The sequence below is a fragment of the Dipodomys merriami genome, unplaced genomic scaffold, assembly GCF_024711535.1.
Source record: "Dipodomys merriami isolate MVZ:Mamm:240054 unplaced genomic scaffold, mDipMer1.0.p SCAF_26, whole genome shotgun sequence".
NCBI classification, from domain to species: domain Eukaryota; kingdom Metazoa; phylum Chordata; class Mammalia; order Rodentia; family Heteromyidae; genus Dipodomys; species Dipodomys merriami.
The window spans coordinates 2,823,746-2,831,362 of NW_027204048.1; the positions used below are offsets into that span (position 1 = coordinate 2,823,746).

Consider the following 7,617-nt stretch of genomic DNA (forward strand, 5'->3'; position numbering starts at 1 on the left):
GATTTGATCTCAGGGCCTTGTGCTTGTTCAGCTGGCATGTCTGCTTTTGCTGGTTATTTTGGAGATTAACTCCCAGCAAACTTTTCTGCCTGAGCTGGCTTCAAACCTCAGTGTCAGCTATGATTATAAGCATGAGCCACAGGTATCCAGCTTGTAGTATTTTACATTTTTATATGAAAATAGGACAATGAAACTGGTTGGTTTAAGGAGGGATAAGGGGTGAGATCAAGGAGCTAAGTCTAATCAAGATATATTGTAATCATATAACGAAATGTTACAATAAAAATCAGCACAAGTAATATATGCTAATAGAAATGTTTCTAAAGAAATGGGAAGCCGGGTGCCCGTGGCTCACGCCTGTAATCCTAGCTACTCAGGAGGCTGAAATCTGAGGATCTCCATTCAAAGCCAGCCCAGGCAGGAAAATCCGTGAGATTCTTATCTCCAATAAAAACCACTTGGAAACTGGAAGTGGTGCTGTGGCTCAAGCAGTAGAGCGCTCGCCTTGAGCTTAAGAGCACAGGGACGGTGCCCAAGCCCAGAGTTTGAGCCCCACGACCAAAAATTAAAAAAAAAGAAAAGAAAAAAAGAAACAGAGGGGATGGGCAGACCTGGAAAAAGGCAGTATTGATCAACACTGTGATAATTCCCACCAAAAATTCAAGGTATATGAGTTACTATTCACTGGCAGAAAGTTCCTTCTATTGTCTGGCCTCAGTCCCTCCTGCTACAGGAAGTTTACTCTCTCCCCCTAGCCTCTTTCCCTTGGAGAAGAAGGATATCCATCAGAACGAAAATGTGAAATCAGAAAACAGAACAAAATTATTGACAAAGGCCAAAACCTCTTGGTAAAGAAAAACTCCAGGCTAAGGCTGCTTTACATCCTCGCTAAAAAGCAAAAGAACATCTCTCCCTCAGTCAAGTTTACCAAGCTGGCAGCTTTGTAGTGTACCACTAACTTTGCTGAAGCCGCCGACAACCTTGAGGCTTACCACCAGCTGCAGTGAGTTGTCATATTAGTCAGGAGCTTATAATTTTAAAAAATCATTTCTATGAAATAGACTACCCCCACCAGATTGTATTTTGACATTTGTAATCCAAGGATATGTTTTGACTTTTTGTAATCAAGTATCAATAGTATCAATAGCATTGATAGTATTGGTCATGCTGACCAAATCAAGATTGTTTTGCCTAGGCTCTTGTGGCTCAAGGCTATGTTTTGCTTCTGTAACCTTGCTAGCTTGCTTTGGTAAACATCACCTACATCTAACCCTATAAAAATCCCCCATGAAAAGCAAATGGGGCTGTCTTCCAAAGCCCTGCGAGCTGGAGACAGTCACTACATAGCTAAATAAAAAGCTTCCAGCTAGCTTGAATGAGTGCTGGTGACTCCTTTCGCGGATTGTGGGTTCAAGTTGCACCAGTCCCAGGAAGCTGGGATACTACAAATACCCTCACTCCTTACCAAGGTTCAGGAACCTCTGGCTGGGTAGAGGCCTGGGAGGCTTGGCTCAAAGGTAGGGGGATGGGAGGCATATGCTCTCTCCACCCTGAGATAGCCAGAAGTTCAGCTACTGTACTTTCTTATGTCTCCTTCCTCTGATTATGCCAGGGCCCCAGAATTCTGAGGGAAAGATGGACATAAAAATATGGAACATTTCATGAATATGCTTGTCATTCTTGAGCCAAGGCCTTGCTAATCAATTACTGTATTTCAGTTTTAGTATGTGCTCTGTCAAAGGTAGCAGGAAAGGTTCCAATTTTCCTACCACCGCATCAACACCAGTTGTAATAAGTAGTCCTGCAGGTGCCCATGGCTCACGCCTGTAATACTAGCTACTCAGGAGGCTGAGATCTGAGGATCCTGGTTCAAAGCAAGCCCTGGCAGTAAAGTCCGGGAGACTCCTTTTTGTTGTTGTTGTTGTTGGTCGTGGGTCTTGAACTCTGGGCCTGGGTGCTGTCCCTGCGCTCTTCAGCTCAAGGTGAGCACTCTACCAGTTGAGCGCCACTTCCGGTTTTCTGGTGGTTTATTGGATATAAGAGTTTCACGGACCTTCCTGCCCAGGCTGGCTTTGAACCGCGATCCTCAGATCTCAGCCTCCTGAGTAGCTAGGATTACAGGCATGAGCCACCAGCACCCAGCTTCGGGGTGCTGGAAAAAAAATAATAACTTCCTAGTGAATTAAACCTTTATCATTGTCAACTGTCATTCTTCCCTACCAGCATATTTTCTGTGGAAATTGTTTGAATATAGCAACAACAGCATTTTAGTTTTGTATTTTTTGGTGCTAGGATTGAACCAAGCACTGAGCCACACTCTGGAGAGCCAGGCTGTCCAGCCCACATGCCCACATTTTATGAGACTTCGTGGATTTTGTTTTGTTCACCCTAAAATTTGAACTTGCCAGGCAGGCAATCTACCACTTGAGCAATGCGCTCAAATCTTTTTTTGTTACTCTTCAGTCTTTTCTTTCTTTCTCTCTTTCTCTTTCTTTCTCTCTTTTTCTTTCTTTCTTTCTTTTGGTGCTAGTATTAGGGCCCCCTTTAGCTTTTTTGCTCAAGGCTGGCTCTGTCACTTGAGCCACATCTCCAGTGTGTTTACACATTCTAGGTTAAATCTAGGAAAGCACTAGGACTTTTCAGCCCTAGCTGTCTTCAAACCATGATCCTCAGATCTTAGCCTCCTGAGTAGCTAGGCTTAGTGAGCCCTGGCTTGTTTATGCCTGGGCCAACCCTCATTACAATCCTGTGCCACTACACACAACTTTTTTTTTTTGAGGGAGGATTAAAAGGTTCTTGCAAAACTTTTTGTTTGGCTGGCCTTACAAGAAATACTCTCAATCCCCAACTAGAATACCTAGGCTTATAGGTTTATAGGCTGAGCCATCAGAGCTCAGCCTGATCCATACTTACCTTTAAAAAAAAAAAAAAAACAAACTTGGGCTAGGAAGGTGGCTCAGTCGTAGAGTACTTGTCTTGCATACCTGAGGCCCTGGGTTCAATTCCTCAGCACCACATAAGCAAAAAGAAAAAAGCCAGAAGTGGCGCTGTGGCTCAAGTGGTAGAGCACTAGACTTGAGCTGAAGAGCTGAGGGACAGCGCCCAGGCCCACATCTGGACCCCCCCCAAAAAAACTTTTACTTTTCATTTCTATAACTTGGCATCTTAGGTATTTCTCATATATATATATATATATATACATATATGCACATATATGCATATATATACATGTATGTATATATACACATATATATGTATGTATGTATATATGGCTGGATGTTATTTGATCCTTGTTCTAGTACTGGGGCTTGAACTCAGGGCCTGGGCATTTTACCCAGGCTAGCATTTTACACTTGAGCCACAGTACCACTTCTGGCTATTTGGTGATTAACTAAAGATGAGACTCATGGACTTTCCTGCCTGGGCTGGCTTTGAACAGTGATCCTCAGATACCAAGCTTCTGAGTAGCTAGGATTATAGGCATAAGCCACCAGTGCCTGACCTGATGCTGGTCTTGCTGGTCCTAGAGCTTAGGCACTGGGCCTGGGCACTGTCCCTGACTCTCTGTGTTCAAGACTAGCGCTCTACCACTTGAGCATCTGGCTGTTTCTGTTATGTGGTACTGAGGAATTGAACCCAGGGCTTCCTGCATGCTAGGCAAGCACCTACTACTAAGCCACATTCCCAGCTCTATAATTTTTTTCTTGTTGCATTTCTGGAGATTGAACCCAGAGCTTTTTAAAAGTATACTAGACAAGCAGTCTACCAGTGAACTACAGTCTCAGCCCATCTATTACATTAAATGCAACTTCTGATACATTTGAATTTATCATCTCTCCAATTTTTACTCCTATATGCTCTGTTCTTTCCTTTCTCACTTTTATCTGGACTAGTATTCTTTTATAAACTATTTTTGTCTTCTTACCTTCATTGTAATAAATTCTTTTCAAAAATCTTGCTAAAGCCGGGCGCTGGTAGCTCACGCCTGTAATCCTAGCTACTCAGGAGGCTGAGATCTAAGGATCGCCGTTCAAAGCCAGCCCGGGCAGGAGAGACTGAGACTCCTATCTCCAATAAACTACCAGAAAACCAGAAGTGGCGCTGTAACTCAAGTGGTAGAGCGCTCGCCTTGAGCTGAAGAGCTGAGGGACAGCGCCCAGGCCCAGAGTTCAAGCCCTACAACCAACCAAAAAAAAAAAAAATCTTGCTAAACTGTGCTAGTGGCTCACAACTATAATCCTAGCTACTCAGGAGGCTGAGATTGAGGATTGAAATTTGAAGCCAGCCCAGGCAGGAACGTCTGTGAGAGTCTTATCTCCAATAAACCACCAGCTGTGGCTCAAGGTGGTAGAGCACTGGCCTTGAACAATAGAATTCAGGGATAGCACCCAGGCCCCGAGTTCAAGCCCCATGGCCGACAAAAAAAAAAAAAAAAAAAAAAAAAAAAAAACCCTTCCTGTCACAACATACAACTTGGAATGTTCAAGTTCAATATAAATCTACAACTTAATTTCCATGAATAAAAAACTTTTACCTTTTCTTTTTCTTTTCTTATGGGGCCTGGGGCCTGACTCTGGGCCTGGGCACTGTCCCAGCTCTTCAGCTCAAGGCTAGCACTCTACCATTTGAGCTACAGTGCCACTTCTGGCTTTTTCTGCTCTTGTGGTCCTGAGGAATCGAATCCAGGGCCTGATGCATGCTAGACAAGCACTCTACCAACGGAACCACTTTCCCAGCCGGAGTTCTCTGGTCTTTATGACCTCCAAGGTGTCACTTCTGTTTTGAAATCACTTTTATTTTCCTTATTCTTTGATATATCTTAATATGATATTTATTATATCATATAATCATAACAATACAATCTTAATATAATCATAACTTTTATTTGAAGCAGACACCTGTGACTCATGCCTACAATCCTATTGATTCAGGAAGCTGATGTAAGGATTGAAGTTTGAAACAAGACTGGGCAAAGCCAGGGGACTCAATCTCCAATGAACCAAAACCAAAACTAAATCCACACAACTTTCCATTTAATAACATCTTTCTGCTTAAAGATATTTGTGTACTGTTTGCTAGAGCTTATTTTTGTGTGAAAATTTCTGTATTTTATCAAATGCACTTTTTGTGGGTGCTGGTACTAGGGCCTTGAACTCAAGGTCTGAGCACTATCCCTGATGCTCAAGGATAGTGCATTACAACTTGAACCATCAGCTGCACTTCTAGCTTTTTCACTAGCTAATTGGAGATAAGACTTTCAAATTTGTCTGCTGGGCTGGCTTTGAATCACAATCCTCAGATCTCAGCCTCCTGAGTAGCTAGGAATACAGGTATAAGCCACCAGTGCCTGGCATGTATCCTTTTCATTCAGATTTTAGAATTCTAGTTTAGTAGTTACTTTAGCATTGTGAAGATGTTCTCCATTGTGTTCTTTCTATTGAGAAACTAGTTACCACATTTCCGTCCTTTGGAGGTAATACATCTCAGTTCTTTTACCACTCCTGATTTTCTTTTTGGTTGGTCATGGAGCTTGAACTCTGGGCTTAGGCACTGTCCCTGAGCTCTTCAGCTCAAGGTAGGTACTCTACCCCTTGAGCCACAGCGCCACTTCTGGCTTTCTGCTATTAATTGGAGTTAAGAATCTCATGAAATTTCCTGCTTGGGTTGTCTTTTGAACTGCAATACTCAGATCTCAGCCTCCTGAGTAGCTAGAATTATAGGTGTGAGCCACTGGTGCCCAGGTTTTTTTTTCATTCTAATATTTGCATATTTATAATTCCACTTATTACATTTTTTTTGTTTTTTTGGGTCCGGTCGTGGGGCCTGAACTCTGGGCCTGGACGATGTCCCTCAGCTCTTCAGCTCAAGGCTAGCTCTCTACCACTTGAGCCACAGCGCCACTTCCGGCTTTTTGCTTAGGTGGTGCTGAGGAATCGAACTCAGGGCCTCATGCATGCAAAGCAAGCACTCTACAACTGAGCCACCTTCCCAGCCCCAACTTATTACATTTTGCTTGAGGTTTGTGGGGCCTTTGAAATCTGTAGCTCGATTTTCCTAAGCTTTAGGAAATAACCTAAGCATTTTTAACTATATTCCCTATTGCTGGACCTCCAATTGCTTCAGGTTTACCCTGTTCTATTACATTGTTTTCAGGTTCTTATTCCTGTCTCTGTATGCATTATTCTGAATTTTTCTCTTCTGAGAACTTAGTTCACTACTTCTCTTCAGCTGTGTTTCATTGGTGTTATATTCTGAATTCATTTTAGTTATTACATTATTTTTAGAATTTCTATTTTGTTCTTAAACACTGTTCTCTCCTAAAATCTTTCAATCTTGTCTTTTTTTTCTATTCCAGCATATAATATACATCTATTTATCTGTCTGTCTAGTGAGTCTACCTATCTAGCATCTATCTCCTTGGTTAATTATAGTCTAGTTAATTTGGTCTCAAGGGCTTGTCTGCCAGGGCTGGCTCTGAGCCTTGATCCTCACATCTCAGCCTTTTGAATAGCTAGGATTATAGGTGTGAGCCACTAGCACACCTTACAGAACCTCCACCAAGTCTTTAAGGGTCTATGTAGACCAAAGTTCCAGGGCCTTGAGTATGGGGCTATTGCAATATATGATGGGAAATCATCAAAAGGTATTACACAGTGAATGAAGACCATCAGTTCAATGCTAATACTGGTATTACAACCACATAATTCAAGCAGTTTATTCAAACAGCAATGATTCCTAAGTGGGGGAATTTTCCCACCAGGAAATATCTTCCAATGTCTATAAAGATTTTTGCTTGACACACTGGAAGGATCTTGCTGGAATCTGATAGGTATAGATCAGGGAGACTGCTAACCATTCTACAAAATACAGAAAAGCCCCCTACAAGAATTATTCTACGCCAGTAATCAGTGGCTCACACCTGTAATCCTAGCTACTCAGGAGGCTAAGATCTGAGGATCATAGTTCAAAGCCAGCCCAGGGAGGAAACTCCGTGAGACTCACCTCCAATAAAACCACTCAGAAAACCAGAAGTGGCACTGTGGCTTAAGTGGTAGAGTGCTAGCCTTGAGCTGAAGAGCTGAGGGATAGCGCCCAGGCCCAGAGTTCAAGTCCCACAACCCACAAACCGTGCTCCACCCCCCAAAAAAACAAGAATTATCATGCATAAAATACAACTGTTGAGTAACAAAGGAACAAACAAGCACAATACATATTAGTCTAAATGAAATGACACACAAGAGAGCATGAATGAAATTTATGGAACACTACAATGGGCAATTGAGGTTTTATCTAAATTAGAAATGGTCTGATGAGGCAGGAGGACCAGGAAGTATAAAAATGAGAGGTTCTGTTCCTGTATATAGTTGGGAACTACAAATAATTGGGAATGACTAAAACTTAGGTACAGAGCAGGTAGGTAGAGTGCAATGTAACAGGATGAAGCTTAAAAAATTTAAGCCCAATTACAAAGAGCCTTTCAAACAGTTGAGAAGTTTGGACTTTATCTTGTAATTGAAGGGGATGAAAGGAGATTAGTAATAATGAGAAAACAAGAAATTTATTTTAAGGACTATTCTACAACATTATGCAAAGTGGCTTGAGAGCAAATTAAGATAA

At 42.1% G+C, this 7,617-nt stretch overlaps 1 non-coding gene across 1 annotated transcript; it reads right to left on the reverse strand.

Moving 5' to 3' along the window:
* Positions 1-1,643: 1,643 nt before the first annotated feature.
* LOC138837043 (U6 spliceosomal RNA) lies at positions 1,644-1,746 on the reverse strand. The gene has a single exon (XR_011375145.1). It is a non-coding gene; the product is annotated as a U6 spliceosomal RNA (small nuclear RNA).
* Between the last annotated feature and the right edge of the window lie 5,871 nt (positions 1,747-7,617).